The 22,369-nt window shown below is 36.2% G+C and overlaps 1 pseudogene; it reads left to right on the forward strand.

Moving 5' to 3' along the window:
• The first annotated feature begins 1,391 nt into the window (after positions 1-1,391).
• Positions 1,392-20,094, forward strand: LOC103562725 (UDP-glucuronosyltransferase 2B31-like; annotated as a pseudogene).
• Positions 20,095-22,369: the final 2,275 nt, after the last annotated feature.

The raw sequence follows: 22,369 nt of genomic DNA on the forward strand, positions 1-22,369 counted from the left end.
CTGTGTCCCACCTCCCACCAAAGATAGAGTCCTCATTACAATGGTGGTGAATGATCGGCTCTGACATCCAATCCCAGTGTCTACTCTATTATTCCACCCTTGGTATCCATTATCAAAGGTTGAATGCTCCCAGGAAGCATACACTGAGTTGGAGATTAGTTTGCAGGGAGATTACTAATTGATGCTTTTGGAAACAAAGCCCGTGAGTGTGAAGGGTAGGAAACAAGATTGAACAGAGAAAAAAATAGGGACATAATAAAGTTTCAGCATAGGTCTCAACCAGCCCACTGAGAGCTCTGAAGATAAGATCACATTTAAGAGTTGGCCCAAAGTGAAATGAGGAGACCAGATATCAGATTAGGGCTTCCCCAGGAAGGAGACATCACTTTAGACTAGATAGTTCTCTTCTGCAGAGTCAGTCTTCAAAGACAGCTAGTAGACAAGGGGTGTCAGCTGACAATCTTCTCATCAGATGGGGAACAATTTCTATATCCCCAAAAGGAGAATTTGGGTAACATACCAAATATTTGGCAATGCCACCAAAGGGCATTGCCAAAATTGAAGGATATAGCACTTCTGCTGGCAGTGTTTTGCTAGAATCTATGTCCAAATTCTTTTTAAGAGAGAATCACCTCTCATTTCAGGTCAACAGATTGTTTATAGCATGAAAACAAATCTATCCCATGACATGCATTTCTCCCTTCCTACTTCTAATTTGATGGGAATTCCTGGTAAGATTTAAACATATATATAATTTACCTGGATCACAAAGGCAATCCACAAATCAAAGTTCAAAAAAAGGTACTTTGAGGATAAATACTTTCTAAGTGTAAGTTTTAGGAGGGAAGAGTAACATAAAAAATGTTGCAAATGTTCAGAAAAGAAAAAGATCATAAATGAGAGGCAATATTTTCAAATAAAAGAAAGAAACTAAAGTGGTACTTGAGAGTCTCTCATGTTTGGACAAAAAGGAAAGAAGAGAAAGAGTATCTACAGTCGAAAAAACAAAGAGAAGAGAAATGAAATGGAGGTAATATAACAGGTGTGAAAATAAGGGGGAGGAAATTCAGAAAGTATGCTTAGAAATGCTTAAATAAATCAGAATAGATTTGTGTTCAAACAGTGTTACTTTCTTATCTGGAGACTGCACATCGAAGGTACTTTCCTATTAGCCTAGTGGCAGTAGAATTTACTATGATACTGGGATTCATGATACTCACATACAAGCAAAAGATCATTTATCCTTTATTTATTTGCTTTCCAAACCCACTGGGAGCTCTTTAACCATTGTGAAATTGATATGTATCAGTTATATTTTAACTGCTTAATTGATTCTTTCCTACATATAAATGAGAGCAACACAAAAGTTACAAGAAGTTTATAAAGAAGGAGTGAACTTTACCAGGATGTCTAAGAAATGGGCCTCTCTTCTTGCACTGTACTATTATTTCAGCTGTGTGTTCTGTGGAAAAGTGCTCGTGTGGCCAATGGAATACAGTCATTGGCTCAATTTAAAGACAATCTTGGATGAACTTGCTCAGAGAGGCCATGAAGTAACTGTGCTGGTATCTTCAGCTTCCATCCTTGTGGATCCTAACAAACAATCTGCTCTTAAATTTGAGGTTTATCCTACATCCTTTATGAAGAATGAACTTGATTTGCGTTTTATGAAATTTATCAAGATGTGGTCATATGAGTTACCAAAGAGTACATTGTGGGCATATGATTCAAAGATGCAAAAAACATATTATGAATTTTCTGATATTGTTCAAAAGCTCTGTGAGGATGCAGTTTTGAACAAGAAATTAATCAAGAAACTGCAAGAATCCAAATTTGATGTTGTTCTTGGAGATGCCATTGCTCCTTGTAGTGAGCTTCTGCCTGAACTACTTAACTTACCTTTGCTCTACACTCTTCGATTTACCATTAACAATACATATGAAAAACTCTGTGGAGGGCTTACATTACCTCCTTCCTATGTACCTGTTGTCCTATCAGAACTTAGTGACAAAATGACATTTATGGAGAGGGTGGCAAATTTCTTGTATTCCTTATATGTTGACTTTTCATTTGAGATCTTTAACAAGAAGAAGTGGGATAAGTTTTACAGTGAAGCATTAGGTAAGTCAATGGTTTATTTATTATCTTTTCCCTACAGTAGGTGGAAAAAAACCCTTACTTTCTAGGCATGCGCTAGAGTGTGTATATATAATACACTATGTATATATATAGAGAGAGAGAGAGAGAGAGTGTATATATATATATATATATATATATATATATATATAATTAAGGAGAATTTATATTGTCTTCGTTTTAGTGTCCAAATGGACATATGATAATTTCTCAATCAGAATTTATCAATCATTCAAGAAAACTTGAGTAAATTATTCTATAATTCTGTGAAACTGGAGTTGTAACTCTATTTGACATTGATCTACTATATTAATATTCTTAGGGCTTGTGTATTTCAAAAGATACTTACGTACTATATTCTTCATAAATCACAATGTCTCTGTTATTTATTGCTGTATAACCAACCATCCTAAAACAGAGTTTAAAACAGCAAACATATTATTTGCTCATGATCCTGTAGACCAGCAATTAGGGCTAGGTTCAGTGAAATATTTCTTCTTTGGGCCTTCCTTGGCCCAAAAACCAAACAATTTAATTGTCTTCTCCCTATGGTCCCTTGAACAGGCAAGCTTCTGCTTTTTCAGATGAGAGTATAATTCCAGAACAGCTTGTATGAATGTTCCTGGCCTAGGTTTAGGTCACACAATGTCACGTTTGCCACCTGCTATTGGTAAAACAGGCCATGAGGCAAGTCCAAATTCAAAGGATGGAGAAATACCCTCCAAGTCTTGTTAGCAGAAGTTGCAAAGATTATGCAGCCATTTTTTTTCTTTCCTTTTTGTGAGGAAGATTGGGCCTAACATCTTTTGCCAATCTACCTCTTTTTTTTGCTTGAAGAAGATTGCTGCTGAGCTAACACCTGTGCCAAACTTCCTCTACTTTATATGTGCGACACTGCCATAGCATGGCTTGATGAGTGGTGTGTAGGTCCACACCCAGGATTGGAACCAGTAAACCTCAGGCCACAAAGGAAGAGCATGCAAACTTAACCACTATACCTCCAGGCTGGCCCCTATATAGCATTTTTAAAGTGCCACAGTAAGGAAATTCATTAATTATATTTATAAAATCAAGAGAAGGTCAGCCATGAGAAAATATATTTTACCAATCTGATTCTAGTAAAAAGTTTACTTTATGTGTGAGAAAGATGCCTACTTTGTGAAAACTTTATGTGTACTTGTCTTCAAAATTAAATATTTCTATAAGCTCAGTGCTAAGGTTCCTTTCAGCCTTCAGAATCAAAGTTTCTGATATCTCTCTTCCAGATTAAATGTTTCTATTACTATATCTGAACTGCTTCTTTGGTCTAATCATTTAATATCTCTAGTAAGAGGAAAATTGCTTAGTTATGGACAAGTCATCTCTGGGCATTATCTACTATTGCTCTTTCTTTCTCAATGATTTATAAATCATCTGCTAAGTCAACCTAAAACTTTCGGGATTATTTTAGAATTATCCATGTCTGTTTGCTGACCTACAATTACTACTTCTCCTTGAGCTAAAAAATAATGCAAAATATGGGGGTATAATATATTTTTCAAATCTAAAAGAGGTCTAAATATGATTCACTAAAAACACATTCATTCAAAAACAAACATCTATTGACCAGATGCTATGATTTTTGTTTCCAGGAGGCAGAAGGAAATTAGTCAACATTTATTGATAATTACTCTCTTTTAAGTCCTTCATATTTACTAACTCATGGAAGATACACATAGAAATCCACTTTGCGGCACTATTATTATTCTCCTAATTTTACAGATACAGAAACTTATGTACAGAAAGTTCAAGTAACTTTCTTATCCACGTTTTCATAGAGAAAAAATGTTGGGAGTGGGATTGAAACAGATCAGTCTGGCCACTGGACTTAACACCTCTGCAAATTTCATTAACTGAAAGAGAAGAGAGAGACTCTAACTTCAAATCTCCACATATTACTTGAAGAGACATTGTGCTAAGCACTAAGTATACCACAATTTAGAAGATCAATAAAACTGTTTTTTTTTTTTTTTGATCTGGGAGATCCTTTTAGCAAAGAGTCCCCATTGCCAGTATATATCTTTCAACTACCGAAACTTTGCTTTGTCAAGAGGGGTGCTCCCTCATTACCATATATATAAAGCATCTTTACTCATATAAATAAAGCATCGTTTTGGGGGGCTCTATTGTAAAAATTTTGAAACCCTGGAAAAAATATCCCTTTCAAATGGAACTTAACCATCCTTAGCATAAATGTAATAATTATTATCAATGGATAAGAAGGTATGTAAGATTAATTTGATTACAGAGGAAATAAAGATCTGAGTCATAAAAATATTAACCTTCTACTATATATATACTGTATGAGAGTATGGGAGGCAGTGGCTTGGAGAATAAAACCAAAGAACAAAGTTTCAAAAAGAAATCTGCTAAAAATTAATCAAGAATCACAGGTCATGGAAATTAAGCCCTTACGTGAGATCCCAGAGCAAAGGTATGGAAGGTAACATGAAGGAAAACAAGGAATCAAATGGCAAACAATCAAAGTAGAAAGCTGGTTGGTTAAGTGGAGTGGGAGGGTGGCTAGCTTGGCCCACAGTAAAAGACTAAACAAATAATCCAAAGACCAAAGTTTCTATGATTAACCTGCTAAAAATTAACCAGGAATAACAGGTTATAGAAAATAAGCTCTTAGATGAGATTCCATAGTCAGGACATGCACAGTCATGTGAAGGAAAACAGCAATCAAATGGCAAACAAAAAATAGAAAGCTGGATGGCGAATGGGGAGGGTGAGTGGGTTGGTGGGTCTGTGGGAATGTAAGACCAAGCATATAACTCAAAGCCACAAAGAGATTTAAAGAACATTTTAAGTAAATAAGGGGACACTGATGCAAATAGAGTTTTACAACGAAGTCAAGTTTTTCATCCTGTTTTTCTGGAAGTTTTATGTCATTCCTTGAGTGGGCACCCAAGAGAGCAATGATGATTTTTTTCTAGGGGTAGAAACTGACAAAGGAGATCCCTTGGCCAAGTCATAAATACTTAAAAGGGAGAACTTTTAACTTTTTTGCAGGTGAATCTCCCTTACCATCCCTTCCCACACACTTACTAATACTTACTTTAGTTTTTCCATATATATAACTTTTCTGTAGACTAGAGGCATGAATTAGGTATGAGAAAACACTTGATAGACTGAATGATGGGATAGTGCCTCAGACCCCAATTCTTTCCTTGAAGTTATCAAGCAGCTTTCCCTATAAGTTAAATCATAATCATCTATCCACGTCAGAATGTTTCAACTTTCTTCAGAAATAAAAAATAAATGACAAGGAGATGGAGGTGAAAGATGTCACTTCGTTTAGTGAATCTCATTCATCATGCACTTTCCTGATCATGGATGGTCCAGGGCTTTGGTCCTGCAAGAAGCTTTCTTCAGTAAAATATACCACAGAGAGTGAGTCCTTAAGCTATAGAAGAGAAGGTCTCTCTGTAATAAGGTGAGCTCTGTATCATTAGGGAGGACTCTAGAGCCACTGAGGTTTTTCTGCTTGCTTTCTCTGGATTTCCAAAGATTACTTAGCTTCCCATGTGTAACCTGTTTATTCTCTGGTGCAACTGGAGAACAGATTGAGACAAGTGAGAACAATGCAAATATTCACACTGCAGATCCATATTTAATGAGGAAGATCATTATGATATTTAGAAAACAATTTCTTATTCAACCAAATTACATCAATCTTGGGTTATTTCTTCATTTCAATGAGCAGCAAATGGGTTCTGAGCTGGGCCTGTGTCCCATTGGAAACTCTGTCACATGGGCCCTCCCCAGAGACTGAGGATCACTAGCTAGCAAAGAAAACAAAATATGTTTAAAATGCCATGGGATTCAGTAAAACTGTCATAAATATCATAATCCTAATGCTATGGATATGGAAAATGAGAAGATGGTCATTTAGAACATAATATTCATCATATATATTTAAACAATTACACAAAAATATTGACCCAGAAATATACGGTATTAGTTATCTTGAATTTGTAATACATGAAAAGAGGAACAAATCTTTAATGAATATTTGAACTTAGAAAAGCAGCAGAGGTGACAGTACCTGGTTAACTATTAAGTCTCTCACTTACATGGTTTTCGTTTTGCTTTATATGTTCTTCAAATGTTTGTTCATATTTTAGAACACTGGCATATTTTGAACATCTTGACATACAGCGTCCTGAAACTTTATTCCTTTATTTTCGAGGAAAAAATGAATATGAATTCACAGATATACATATTTTTCTTTCCCTATTTCTTTTTTAGGAAGACCCACTACATTGTGTGAACTGATGGGGAAAGCTGACGTATGGCTGATGTGAACCTATTGGGATTTTGAATTTCCTCATCCACTCTTACCTAATTTTGAGTTTGTTGGAGGACTCCAGTGCAAACCTGCCAAACTGTTGCCTAAGGTAAGACTTTGGTGTCTTGAAAAGAGCTTTTTTTCCCCAATCCAGATTCTGTCCTATAGAAAAGATATGGGGCAATACCTAAAATCTCTTCACACCATTCCTGCATATACTATGTATTTCATGTTTCATTATCACTGAAGATTCCGGGTTACATTACAATTGTTACAAGTATGAGAGAAATGGAGGATTGTGTGGATATAGGCACTATAAAACAATCTTTCAGTGTCCAACACATAACAAAAGATAATTTTTTCAACAAATATATGTTCTGTGCCTACTATATGCTAGATTCTACACTTTGTACTGAAGAAGAGGTGAATGACACAGTCACAGTTCCCTCTTAAGGGAAGCTTATAGACTAGTTGGTCAGAAAAACTATTAATGTTCAGTATATGCAATTATTTACAATAAAATACAAATCATATTATAAGTAAGATTGAGGTGGTATGGGATTTCTTGCTATATTTTATTCTAGTAAATTGCAATCAGGTATCTAAAAAGAGTCAAATTCTGGTAATGTTATATTCAAAGTGAAAACATATGCCAGTATCCTAAGGCTATGGGATCTGGTGCTTTAATGCATGGTATTATGGTAGCCAGCAAATACACAAAGTCCTAATCCTGCCAAGAATACCTTTCCTATAAGATATGAATGTACGAGAAAAATGGCGGGGGGGGGGGGGTTACTTACCTATCTCATTGAATTGCGTGACAATAAAAAGTTCTAATACAGTCATTCCTGATTGTTTGCAGATTTCACATTTTTAAATTTGCCTACTCAGTAAAATTGATTTGTAATGCCAACGTCAATACTTGCTGTGCTTTCATCACCTTTCATGGATATGCACAGAGCAGCAAAAAAGTTGATTTACCTGACAGGCATGTTCCCAGTTGAGATCACATGAGGTGATGCTCTGCCTTGTTCTTTGGCTCTCACACTGTAAATGCGTCCCTTTCCAAGTCTAATTAGTGCCACATTTTTTGCATTTTTGTGGTGGTTTTTCGTGATTGCACTGTTTAGAATGGCCCCCAAGGATGGTGCTGTAGTGCTTTCTAGTTTTCCTCAGAGGAAGCAAGACAACTATGCCATGGCTCAGTGAGAAAATATGTCTATTAGATAAGCTTCATTCAGTTCCATGAGTTATGGCACTGTTGGTTATGAACTCAATGCCAACGAAACAACAACATACATTAAATAGGTGTCTTTAAGCAGAAACACACATATAACAAGGTTATGTGTTGATCAGTTGATGAAAATGCTGTATCAAGAGGTTTGTGGGAACCTAACATTATGTTTCTGCTGAGAGCAGTGATTCAGTAGTCGCTAATCGTGTGTTTGCAGCACTTCACAGAACATAACTGCTGGGAATAATAAGAATTGACTAAATATGGAAAGCCCTAACACAGAGCCAAACACACAGTGCTTAATAAATATTAGCTATTGTGATTTCAGTTTGACTAGCAATCCTTTTAACAAAAGGAATTCATTTTAGAATACACATTAAGCAGATGAAACTGTCAAAATCGATTTGAAGATTTAAGCAGTCTCACCAGTATCCAAACTGGAGGGATTCCTTCTGAGGTATATAAATGAGCATGTATATGCATAAGTGTATACTGGCAAACCCCTGATAGTTTTTCCAAAAGCATTTCTGAATGCACTCCAGCAGTTGATCTGGTCTTACATGTGATCAAAGAACTTCATGGCACAAAACAAAGCAGAGATCATTGTAGCCTGATAATACAGTTTGCAGAAATCAGCCTCTCTCAGGAATTAGCTGTAGTAGGGCATTAAAAATGATTCAGTGGTACATAAATAAGACAAAATATAATTATATTCTAAACTTTTAAATTGCCTGATCTCACTACCTGACTTGAAAACAAATATAGTAAGTAAAATATCAGGGAGGAAATGTCCGGTTTAATACTAACCTGCACAACAGGCCACAGAGTTAGAAATATAAATGAAGATTTTTAGTAATTTTATGTCATGGATCCCAAGTAGTTCATATACACACTGATTAAATGTTGTATCCATTAAATCACACTTTCAAGGGTAAAAACATCCAAAGTAAATAGTTTATAAGCAAAATTTGTCACATTCATTATCAGTCATGCTTTAGTTGCCTTGAAATACCTGGGCCAGGATCAGATAGAATCAAACTTGTATTCAAGGTTGGAGCATTCTATATAAAAATAATGTTAATGCACTTTCATTAGGACTTTGAGTGAAAATAGGAAGAAACAATCTGCAGGAAGATTTGAAAAGCTGTTTCCTTAATATGAGATGAAATTGTTATAACAAGCTCAATATTAGCACAGCACGTGCCAGAAAGAAAAAGGACGTGCGACTGTAAGAAAAGGAAAATTATTTCATAAATTCATAAATCTTCCAGTTTGTTAATGTAATATCCCCAGACAAGGGATTAATACATCAGAGTCTTAGCTGAAGCTCAAATTTAGAGAGCCTTTTCATGGTGGGAATCTGAAACAGGAAAGGTTGTGGCTAACAAATTTAGGATTCTTATTTTTGTACATAAAGGTGATTTAACAAGAGCATTTTCCTTCTTTTACCAAAGCAAGTATATGTAAGCTCATAATCAGGTCATATAACATGTAGCCTTCATAATCAGGAAAGCCTATGCCAAAAGAGATTTCCTTAAAAACTGACAAGAAGAAAATTGTTACACTTCAGTAACAAACATATTGGACATAGAGTGACATACAAATTCAAGAAGCCTAGTTACAGATGGTCTTCCACTTTATTAAAGGAATTCTGCTAGGAGTTTAGATCATTTTAATTTTTTAGTCATCTGTTATTTCCTCAAAAAAACACCAAAAATAACCTGTTGAACAAACAAAGCTAGGATTATCTGACTTATTACAGGAAGCAGGAACAGCACCTTGACAAGGTTTTATTATTGTTTCAGAAAAGGAAAGTCAAAAGAAGATAATTCCAAGGTATTGGGGCCTGGGTTGGTGATATCAAGGAGGGCTTTGTAAAGTACAGAACTGGTTGTAAGTGAGCAAACTTTATGATATAATTTTGGACTACTGGACACAGTGAGGTGAGGTCTTGACTCTTGTCTTAGTAAGCAAGCAATGTGTTTTTTATTTAAATTTATTTTTTAAGACTAGCCCTGAGCTAACATCTGCTGCCAATCCTCCTCTTTTTGCTGAGGAAGACTGACCCAGAGCTCATATTTGTGCCCATCTTCTTCTACTTTATATGTGGGATGCTTACCGCAGCATGGCTTGCCAATCAGTGCCATGTCCTCACCCGAGATCGGAACCTGCGAACCCTGGGGCCGCTGAAGCAGAACATGCACACTTAACCGCTGCACCACCAGGCCAGCCCCAGCAAGCTATGTGGTTTAATGAGTAAATTATCTTAGTTGGTCACTGTCATGTAATCCTGGAACAAACAACTAAGCTAGTGTTGGTAGGTATCAGTATTGTTTATCATAGAACTAACAAAAAAATGTCTGGCCCTGGTAATGTTTAACACGTGGAATAGAAATTACACTGTTTTTAGTACTCACTTATGAAAATTAAACCTATGTTGCCATATTGTGAAAAGTTCTCAAAGGACACTTCCTCTTTATTGTCATCCCTTGCTGAGAATTGACAAAGAACCATATTTTCCTAGTAATCAGTGATATACATTGGTTAAAGACAATAGATTTCATATCACACAAATCCTTCTAAGGGGATTTAATGGTTTAGCATGTTAGAAGATGAGACTATTCTAACAATTCTACTCTGTTTAGAAATGTATGTATTCATTTCCTTCAAACAAACTGAAAAAGAACAAATGAAATACAAAAAAATCTCTGCAGTGATGCCATTTCATATTACCATGAACTATCTCTTTTCAGGAAATTGAAGAGTTTGTGCAGGGCTCTGGAGAAGATGGCATTGTAGTATTCAGTTTGGGGGTCAATGGTCCAAGACCTTACAGAAGAAAAGGCCAACATGATTGCATTGGCCCTTGCTCAGATTCCACAGAAGCTCTGATGCCGGGGTCCCGCCCCGGGAGAGTCCAGGTTCCTGAGGGATGGACGGCGTCGTCGCGATGAGTGAGGGGGAAAATAAATGGGACGTGAGACTTGGGTTGGTGTTAGCAAGTCCGACTTTACTGTGCACAAGTGTCGTTTATATATTTTTCAGGATTAGTACAGAAATAGTTCTACAAATATTCTCAGATAGATAAGGAAGTAAAAAACGAGCACAAGAATATTTATTAGCATTCCATTCTATAGAGCATAAGGTTAATGATCGTCTTCTCCGCAATTAACTAGTGTTTGTTGTCTCTAAGCTAAAGGAGAGAGGTACCTAGGCGTCTGTTGTGATTCATGGTAAAGTTACATCAAAGAGAGAAGGTCCAGGCCTCCGGACAGGACAGCAGTCCATCTGGTTGTATCCTGGTGGAGCCATCCCTGCCTCCCTCAATCATTTACGCCATTAGTGTAGATGGTTAATGGGAACAAAAGGCGACTCCAGGGTGTCTTATCCCCAGGGCTATCTGCATTCTCAGCGGGCAGTTAAACATCTTTACTTTTTCGCGCCCTTTAGGGGGTGGAAGCATTCCTTTGTCTTTTAGATTGCAGAGCTAACAGTCCCTTAAGTACACTGCCGCAGAAAGTATCATATTGTTAGTAAAGTAAAGGGCTGAAAAGCTAAGCTAAAGTATATATCTTCAAGAATAAAAAAGAGAAATAAGTATACACATAACCTTGATAGAAAGCATGCATATAATTCAGAAAATATCAGGGGTGTCGGCCGGCCATTCTTCACCGAGGGGCATCCCTGCACCCCTCGGCCCTTCTACTCATCAATTATTTATTATTTATTGCTTTTAGGAGAAAACCTCTATAACATTTTAACAGAAAGCAGAAGGTCAAGAATAATATATAGATACTTCTTGATCATCCAATTAACTAGCAAACTTAGAAGGACGATGCATATATATATTTAGACAAAGAACTGGAGGGAGAAGGAAACATTAACCAGACAGAGGCCATAAACCTAATTCGACATCTTATCTGGGCAGGATTCCTTTCTGATTGTCTCACATGGGACTGTGTGCTCCTCCAATAATTAACTGAAAAATATCTTGAAAGTTACCTGCAGGTGGTCACATTCTCTTACTATATCTAATTTTCCCAGGAGGTAGTGCCTCCCAAGCAGCCACCCAAAGGAGTGAAAACTGGAGGTTAAGAAAGGAAAAGGAATGAAGGGCAATTAGAAGCAGCACAGGTTTCAGAACTATGTGAGGGGCTGGCCGGTTATTCTTCACCAAGGGGCGACCCTGCACCCCTCGGCGTTAATCGACTGGACCCTGTCAAACAGCCGATCAAATGATGTAGCCATGGCTCCCAGCACTCTGAAAAATTGCATTTATGCTGAACAACTACTTGAATGAGTTTATTTAAAGTCTGTAGAGTGAGTCCATTAAAACAGTTACTACAAAGGAGTAAAAATTTCATAATACAATTAGATCAAATTGAACTCATATGTTTTTCTTTTCAAGTCAAATTCTAAAATAGTGCAAGGGAGACACATTTGCTGCCCACCAAAAAAAAAAAAAGAAAAAAACAGTTTAACTTTTATTTTTCTCTCTGAGACATTTATATTTTAGGGACGATGTGTGAGGTTTCATTGCTATTATGCTAATAGTATGCCAGTAACACAACAAGAATTCCCAAATCTCACCCTACAAATCAAAGCATTTTCAAAAGAGGTTCCTGAGGGATTGTGAAGTTATGAACAGCAGAGAGGCATCAAGTTATAGTTCAGAGGGTAAGCTTCATAAACACTCAATATTCAAAGCAGAATTTTCAAAAAGACTGAGTTGGAGCATAAAGATTCAGACACTTCCTCCTGTTCTTCTTCTTCTAACATGAAAACAGTATATATCTTAAAACTAGCCCTCTCTGAAAGACCAAGAGAGAAGCCTGGGCCTCCTGATTCCCCTTGGTGTTTAATAGTGGGGATAAATTAACCAGCAGGCCCAGAGGGGCCAGGCTTTGTTTCCTGTCAAAGTAGAACAGGCAATAGGAAGGAAGGGGTATGGGCTCCGACTTTAAATGCTCTTAGTCCTGCCCATTAATAACTTGTTCTAATCGATATACTATTCTGACCAACTGGCTTATCAACTGCTTTCTCAGAGGTGGAGGGAAGGGGAGAAGCAAAAGCTTGGAATTTGTGGGCAGAGTCAGGTTTAGCATAGAGACAAGTCCAGAAGTTCTCCCTCCCATAAAATCCTATAGTTATTCTTATGAAATTATAAGATCCACTTGAGCCCTCTCACTATTTGTGAACTACTTGCCACCTTTAGGCACTATCTAAACTGCCCCCTGAACAACCCCTAATATTTGTATCTCTGAGAGGCTGAGATTAGGCTGATTCTCTTGACAGGTAGTAGACAGCCACTTGCCAACTTTTTTAAAAATGCCCCACTAACTTAGGATTCCTTGGCATGTCATCCCACTCAGAAGTGAGAATTTCAGCATCAATCACTACTTAGGGCTGGTTGCAGCATCTTTGATACATGAGGCATTCCACATCAGAGTTTTCTGTTGTATAATATGCAATTAGATCTCTTAACAGCACAAGCTTCTAACTTGACTATTCTAACTTATTATGGTCAATGAAAATTAATGTGACTTTTTAAAATTTTATCCGTTGTCCTAATATTAATTCTGCAATTCCTAGCTTTGTAAAAAAATATGTAAAACTGTGGATGGATATTCCACTGTTAAGGCCTTTGGGAAAAATAAAAACAAGCTGAGATAATGCCTTGGAAGATTTAAACTTAAAAGATTATAGGAACAGTGTTCTTCCAATATATAATCTAAAATATTTCATATTCCCTCTATAAGAAGAAGGAACTTTATCCTTTTGTCCTAAGTAGAAGAAAGTATGATATTGCCAACAATAGAAAATAGAAAATATAACTTTCCATCAAAATGCTTTGTGGAGAAAGTGAACATAAGCATATCTTCACCTTTCCCCTCAGAAAATGATAAGCAAGCAAAGTCTTTTCTAGATTAAAACCACAAGTTCATTATATGAGATAGTCACTTGAAATAAAATTGCAGAAATCGCAGTTAACTTTGTGTTTACACTACAGTTCTGATTGATTCTTGAATGCTTTTAATATTAAAATACATCACTTACAAACTAGTTTCCCTAAGCTCTTTAGAACTAATAATAGCGAATGATAAACTAATAATTTGTAGTAAATTCTATGAAAAGATAGTTGATAATAGTTACCTAGATTTTTGGTGCTTTGGTTTTTAAAACTATTTAATAGCACTCATATTTTAACATTTCTGGGCAAAAATGTCCACATTTGTCAATGGGAGGAAGCTGGGAAAGACTTCTTAGTAGATTTTAATTTCAAAAATATTCTATGCCTGTGTGATCTTATTCATGGAATAGAGCATTTTCTTCATCTTAATAGATCGTGTGGAGATTCAGGGGAAAGAAACCAGATACATTAGGACCCAATACTCAGCTCTTCAAGTGGATCCCACAGAATGATCTTCTTGGTAAGACTGCAGCAAACAAATACAATTCTAATTAAAAGAAAATCTGAGGAAAAAGACTGGAACAGAAATGCAATGCAACATTTGCTTTGAAAACTTCGGCAATCAGGTGCTAATTATCTGTCACCCATAAATTTTCAGTAACTTCTTGATTGGTCTTCTCACCTCCATGCTCTTCTACTTCAGATCTGTCTTTCTCACTGCTGTTATAATGTTTTCTTGTTCTTCCAAAAAGATACAGGAAAACACCCCTACTTTTTTATGGACTTTCAATGACTCACATTGCCTAGAAAATAAAGTACACCCAAGAGGATATGAAGCAGTTTGCGTTCAACACATCCATCATTTGTCCTTTATTTCCAAACACCTCCTGAGATTCTCCACACATTTTCAGAGTGAATCACTCCCTATACCCTTAAGAGACAATGTTTCTTCACCTCCATGATTTCAAACACGATGTTCTTTGAATCTGCATTCACTTCCACAATTTTCTATTGGACAAAAAAACTCTAAACTAACATCTCTTCTGATGTACAGCTTTCTCTCTTTCCCTCACATAGACTTCTTTTGGAAATCCACAAATGTTTACATGATCCCATGAGCATAGTGACTCTGTGCAGAAAATACAGCCTTCTTTACTGTCTTACACTGCCAATTTCTATTTTTAACTATGGGGCTCAAAATTTATCGTTTTTATTGATCTTTTTATTAGGTCATCCAAAAACCAAAGCTTTCGTCACTCTTGCTGGTGGCAATGTCGTCTATGAAGCCATTTACCATGGGATTCCCATGGTGGGACTCCCTATGTTTGTTGATCAACCTGAAAACATCCCTCGCATGGAGGCTAAGGGAGCAGCTATTAGATTGGACTTGAACACAATGTCAAGTACAGATTTGCTCAATGCATTGAAGACTGTCATTAATAACCCTTCGTGAGTATAGCATTTTTTTAACTAGTTGGTATTCATAGATAGATTTTCTTTTCAGCAGTGAGTATAAGTTTTGCCCTATTATTAAGAGGCTAATTTTGAAATCATTAAAATGGTATAAGCGATCTAAAATTCACTTTTCCATTCAACCAGACAGTTATTTCTAAGTTGCACTTTAAGCCTATAGATTTAATAGGCAACCAATTAGTGCAACAATTTTCTATGCAAAAGAATTTTAAAGCCATATAGTTCATTGTAAGAGGTACACATTTTAAAAATGTGACTGAATCCACAGGAGGAAAAACCGATGCAAGTGAAAGAAATAGAAAACATTTCAATTCATTACTTAAATTTTCTACAACTATAAAAATATTTTTGCTAAAGAATTATTTTTATTAATACCATTATTTTAATAGATTATATAATGAGGGAAAATTTATATAACATGAAGTTCACCTCTTTAAAGTGTGAAATTCAAATCTATTCAGTGTGCTTACAGAGTTATGAAACCCTCACCACTTCATCATAAGCTAATTTTAGAACATTTCATCACCCCAAAAAGAAACCTTATATCCCTTAGTCATTCTTCATGGCTTCATACCCTATGCAAGATAGATAGATGATAGATAGATAGATAGATGATAGATAGATAGATAGATACATAGATAAATAGATAGATAACTGGGAAGACACATTTTTCAAAAGCAAGTCTAATAAAATACCATAATTGACCAAACGTTTGTCTCTAAATCAAGATTCAGTACATCTGAAAAGATTCAATTCATACAGAGTATATTGTCTGGTAATACTGGAATTTAGCTAGAAATCACCAAAAAAAAATTTAATCTAAATTTTGCAAATTAAGCAAGTTTCTTCTAATAATTCAGAGTCAATGAAAACTCATAATGTAAATTTTAATATGTCTAACTAAATGATAATGAAAATTAAATGTATCAAGTTTTGAAGAATGCAGCAAAAGCTGTAGTTAAAAGAAAATTTAGATCCTAAAATGCACATGTATGACAAAAGTAAAACGTCTAATAAACAATGATCTAAGCTTCAATTTCAAGATCTGAGGAAAACACCAGCAAATTAAACCAATCTAGAAGGAAAAAATGAATACAATAGGAAAATTAATTAATATAATACAAACTTACAATGAATATGATAAATGAGTCCAAAAACTGGCTATTGAAACAGACCAACAAAGTTTATAAACTCTTGGCAAGTTGGATCATGAAAGAAACAAAGCAGGTACAAATTACCAATATCAAGAATAAAGAAATGACATTAATGCAGAACCATCAAGCATTAAAATTTTTCATAACAGTGTGTTAGGTGCAACTATATGAACAAAATTCTACATAATAAAAAGTATTATAAAACACATTAGTATAAAAAAGTCACCTCAGGAGAAGTTTAAAATTTGATTTGCCTAATATCCATCAAAGAAATTGAAAGTCTGTTAAAACTATGAAAGCTTGCAATTTATTCTTTGTTAAAACTTTCAACAAAGGAAACTCCTAGCCCAGATGACTTTACAAGTGAATACTTCCAAATACTTAAGAAAGAAATACAACCAAGTTTACACAAACTCTTCTAGATAATGTCAAACATATTTAATACTTTTCAAGTCATTTTTTGACGGCATAATATCCTATCTGTCAAAAAAAGACAAGGACATTACAGGAAAACAAAATTTTAGAACAATTCCTTTTCTAAATCAAATATTAAGTCACTAAATAGAGTACCTTAAAAAAGAATAAATCATCACGACAAAATAGGTTTATTCCAGGATTGAAAGTTTGCTGAAATGTTTGAAAATCAATCAATATAATTCAATAAATTATCAGCATGAAAAAGAAAAAATATTACGACCATTTTAATGGCTAAAGCAAAATTTGATAAAAGTCAACATCCCCTTATTATATTAAAGAAAAAAACCTTTTGCAAACTAGAAATAGAAAGAAATTTCCTTAATCTGATGATGATTATCTATCAAAAAAAGCAAAACCTATACAAAATATTACTCTTACTGGCAAAAAATATACAGCTTTACCCTCTTCATTAGCCATCAGGAAAATGTAAATTGGAACCTCACTATTAATTCATCAGAAGAGCTAAAATTTAAAAAGACTGACAAGGCCAAGTCTTGAAAAGGATGTGGAGAAATAGGAATTGTCATGTACTACTGGTGGGAACACAAATTAATAAACCACTTTAGAAAACTATTTAGTAATATCAATGAGGCCCAAACATACATGCACTGTTCTCTCAGAAATTCTACTCCTTGGGATATGACTAACAAAAATGTATAAACATGTAAACCAAAAGACATATTCAAGAATTATAACCACATTGCTAGTAATTGCCAGAAAATTGTTAACTGCCCAAATTTCCTTTGATCAAAAAATGAATAAATAATTTGTGCTATTGTCGTACAAAGGAATACTATACAACAATGCAATTAACCAACATCTGCTACACAAAAGACAGACACAAATGAGTAGACACAATATGATTCCAGTATAGACATAAGCAAAACTACTCAATGATATTAGAAGTCAGGCTAGTATTTAATTTAGGGAAGAAAGTAGTGGCTGGAAGTGCCCACAAGGAAGGGATGCTTCTGGGGAGCTTATGATTCTCTATATCCTGATCTGGAGAGTAGTTAGATTAGTGTTTTGTCTTGGGATAATTTTCTAGTTAATTTTGAATTTTGAGCTGCTTTCTTAGGAAATGTGCAGCTTCCATATGTTTCATACTTAAAGGTTTCTTTTAGAATATATAACATATTTAAAAGTTTCTACACATTAAAAAAATAAGATTAACAAAAAACAAAAGAAGAAATGCCCACGAGTGCTGTCATAATGTGGACAGGGAAAGCCTCCCTGAGATGGAACTCTGAACCAAAGGCCTCCATCGAAAGGTAGAAGCAAGGCTTGGGGTGTTGCAAGGAAGAGTGCTCCAGCAGGGGGACAGAGGGGACACAAAGTGCAAAGGCACTGAGGTGGGAAAACTTTGGGCAGCTTCAGTGAACAGCTAGAAGGCCAACGAGTCTACGACAGAGTGTGCATGGGACAAACTGATAGGAGAAGAGGGAGCCAGGGCTCTGTCCATGGAGGTCCTGAGGTCCAAAGAAGAGATTTAGAGTTTATTCGGAATGAGATGAGAAGCCAGATGGAAATTTTGAGCAGGGAGGTGTAATAACCTGACATAAATTTGATTAAAAACATTCTGGCTACTGGTGGAAAATAGACAGGAGAGTGTAGAAGAATAAAAGCACAGGAACTAGTGAGGAGGCATTTCATCCTCCCTGACACTATTCCTCTTTAAAAACTTCAAAAGCATTATCCTAAAATTGCATTTCTACCATGTGACTTATAGCGCTTAGAATGGCTTGTATCGTTTCCTCTGTTGGAAAAGATTTTCCTTTCCCACGTGAATTTGTTTTTTCACTTTGTAAATACTTATCAATCAGAAAATTCCAATATAAAAGCCAAACTATCTATGAGACCCAAATAAAAATTTGCTCCTCGGCAATTCTACGGCAATTATTTTGAATCATTTCTGTGACACTTTTCAGAAATCAATAGGATTGGTATGCTTAGGCAAAGTGACTTCCTTTCAATGTTGTTATCTTTGTGTTTCTCCTTTAGCTATAAAGAAAATGCTATGAAATTATCAAGAATTCAACATGATCAGCCAATGAAGCCTCTAGATCAAGCAGTCTTCTGGATCGAGTTTGTCATGTGCCACAAAGGAGCCAAACACCTTCGAGTTGCAACCCATGACCTCACCTGGTTCCAGCACCACTCTTTGGATGTGATTGGGTTCCTGCTGGCCTGTGTGGCAACTGCTGTATTTGTCATTACAAAAGGCTGTCTGTCTTGTTGCCAGAAGTTTGCTAAAACAGGAAAGAAGGGAAAAAGGGCATAGTTATATCTCAGGCCTAAAGCTGGTATGCCTCACAGATGGGGCTCCTCCAGATTATTCCAGCAGGAAGTTGTGTTGTAAACGTCCCTTCCTCAAGCAACAAAACGGCTTCTAACAATTCAGCGTCTCAGATCAAAACTTGTTTTCAAGAAACTTAATACCCATTTAAGAGTTAGAAATATCTCATGCCAAGAGAAAGAAAACCGGACAGAAATAAAAATCAAGTACAACTATATGGGTTTATATTGAAATTTAGAGTTCTAATTCAAAATTTATATCAAAAAATTTATTGAGCTTAACTGTGTTTCTAACATTGTGCATGGAAACAAGAACATAAAGTGTCTACTCACAGTACTAATAACACTTTGCAAATACTCAATATTTTAACTTCATGTTGGTGCAGAAATTTTTAGCTTTATCTTTTGCTAAAGAAGTGATTCAATAATTAAAATAGTGTAGAAAAACTCACCCTTTCATTTCCTTTTGGGAGACCACTAATGCTACTGGACTTTTACTGTGGATCCAGCCTCAATATCAGTTTTTACCTAACGACATGGCAAAGCATTGCTTTCATTCAGCTTAAGTCATTTCCCAGTAGAATGTATATGGATTTAGAAATATAATGACTGCCAGCTGTTTCCTACTATAGGTATGAGCTATTCCGGAAAGTCTTTGGTTTCACTAGCTAATGCTCCTTACCGCACAGCTCTTTAAAAAGATTCACCTGATTGCTTTCACGCTCATTTTCAATCTTTGATAATGAATGTATGGTCTCATCTGTAGGTTGTGATAATACAGAGCCTGTACTCTAAAGGGACTTATTAAATATTCATTCTCTTCACGTGTGTGTACCTAAATATATTTACTGTCTTCAAAAAAAGACACCGAATCACTTAGTTATTTATACGTATGTCATAAATTTATTGTGTAAACTGTATAAATTCATTGTTTGCTGAAGACAACTTGAAATAATGTTTACTGTGCTATATAACCATACTAGACCAGCATGTTTCATTCTTTCCTTCTTCAGAAGCCCATTACCCTATCCCTGCCATTAACATAATATAAAAACATTAAATCCTTTGGTATGACAAAAAATGATACAATCATGATTTTCTTTTAAACCTAGGCCTGATATGACTGACCATAATCTATAACAATGCAAAGAATACAAAATTCTACAGTTTTTGGAGGAAATAGGTAAATCGAATAACAAGGATTCTCAAGGCCCTCCCAAAACCAATACATCATAGAATCACTTTATGATCAAAGTGGTCCAGGTTGAGAAAAACATATCTGTCTTTATGTGCCAAGAAGACCAACATCAAAGAATCATAACAAACAGCCTAACACATGAATTTATTTTTGGAAAGAATTAAAACTTTGATGGTAGTTTACAGCAGAATTTTCCATACATCTCATCTAGAAAACTGACATGATTTTAAAGAAAAATGCAACTAATATTGTGCCATAGTATATAATAATGTTAAAACATGCATATAGGCTTGAATTAATTTTCCTCAAATCTATCCTGCAACATATGTAACAGAAAAAGGATTGGTATTCATTATATAGTGAGAAATCATACAAATCGCAAACAAAAATATAGTCCAAAATGAAAATAGATGAAGGACATAAAGAGGAAATTTACAGAAGTAAACATACCCTATAACATGTAGAAGATGACAAATCACTGACAGGGAAATGAAAATTACGTCAATTAATTATTTTCCCACCTAAGATTTGTTAAACATCAGAATCTGAGAAAACTACTCTTGAGGTATTATGATGGGAATAACACTTTCAAGTAAAATTTAAACACACTACTTAACTCTCCAATTCTACAAGTAGAAGTCTGTCATGCAGAAATATGCACACATTTATGTGAGGCACTTAAATGGCTGTCAGTCAATGAACACATTTACTTCCAGTGAAGTCCTATGGTATACAGCATCACAGAGAACAGGTAGCTTACAGGCAACATTATTAAATGCTCTCTGGGTCACAATGGTAAATAAACAAGTTCCAGGGAAAAATAAGCATTATACTCTCCTTTGGAAATAAAACAAAATATATTAAATTTGTATAAACGCAGAGGAAATCACCTGGAAGAAAACACTGAATTTCCGATGATAGGAATTTAAATTTTTGCTCTATATGTCTTCATTGTTTGATCTTTCACAATGCTCTTTTCATGTATTCATTATATGGTTTAAAAATTTATTGGTTGACTGGAGAGTAAGATGGAGAATTAGGAGCTGCCACCATTCATCTCCCTCACAAAAGCAAGAAAAATTATGACAAAAAAACTATGAACTGACAAAAATAGCTCAGGAAAAGCTCTGAACTACAATATGTAAGCAGCAAAAATCCTGCAGAGCTCAGAAAATTAGGAGGACTGCATAGAAAAGCGTAGGAAGCATTTTCTTGCATCACCCCTTATCCTAGTCTAGAGCAGCTCGACACCAGGAGGCATGCCCTCAGAGGACTCTCACCCCATGGGAAAAAGGAGATCAGGAGAACACCAGCAAGCCTCACTATTGCAGCATCTGCTGCCTAGGACTCCTAGTCTTTGCTAATGCTTATCCTAGTTGACAGAGCTGTTCAAAGTCCCCTTCACTGCATCTCCTCACAGAGTTGACACTGCAGTGAGACCTGTCCCCAGGGGTCCCTATCACTGATGTACCCCACTCTGGGATTGGAACAACACAGTGCCTTGTTATATATGAGACCAGATCTGCTGCTGCTCTGAGCTTCACTCCCAGTCCCACATCATGGCTTTGTCCCACCATTACCATTACTGGGATCACCACTGCTGCTATGAGCCACTAGGGTTCCAACTCATGCTTTCAATGTCATTACTGAGGCCACACTGCCACAGCTCTGAGCTCCACACCCTCGTTCCCAGGTCAAAACTATGACCCATCCTTACTGGAGATATGCTGTCACAGATCTGAAACCTGCCCCTGGGTTCCAACAGATTACTAACTGGCCAAGACTGGGGATATGATGCTGCTATTCTGAACTGCCCACTAGAGTCAGAGCTGGGACTTTGACCCACGATCCCCAGCTGCACTGCTACTGTATCCTGCCCATGGGCCCAAGCCACTGGTGTACCCTGTCATCCCAGAACTTGTGCTGCTACTGCATTCCATCTCCTCACCACCAGCACAAGTCACTGTGGAGAGCCCCAGAACCAGACCCTGGTTCCACAAGAGGTGTGCACATGCAAGCACCTTAGTTACCGGTGTCACTGTTACAGCAGGTGCACCAGTGTCCCAGGACCCAGGCCCTGTGGTTTTTCTGCTTGCAGCTGATCCCAGGACCCTGGTTCTGCTACTGCTCTGAGTGCCAGTGCCCCAGATCAGGTTAC

This window comes from Equus przewalskii, chromosome 3 (assembly GCF_037783145.1).
Source record: "Equus przewalskii isolate Varuska chromosome 3, EquPr2, whole genome shotgun sequence".
Taxonomy (NCBI): domain Eukaryota; kingdom Metazoa; phylum Chordata; class Mammalia; order Perissodactyla; family Equidae; genus Equus; species Equus przewalskii.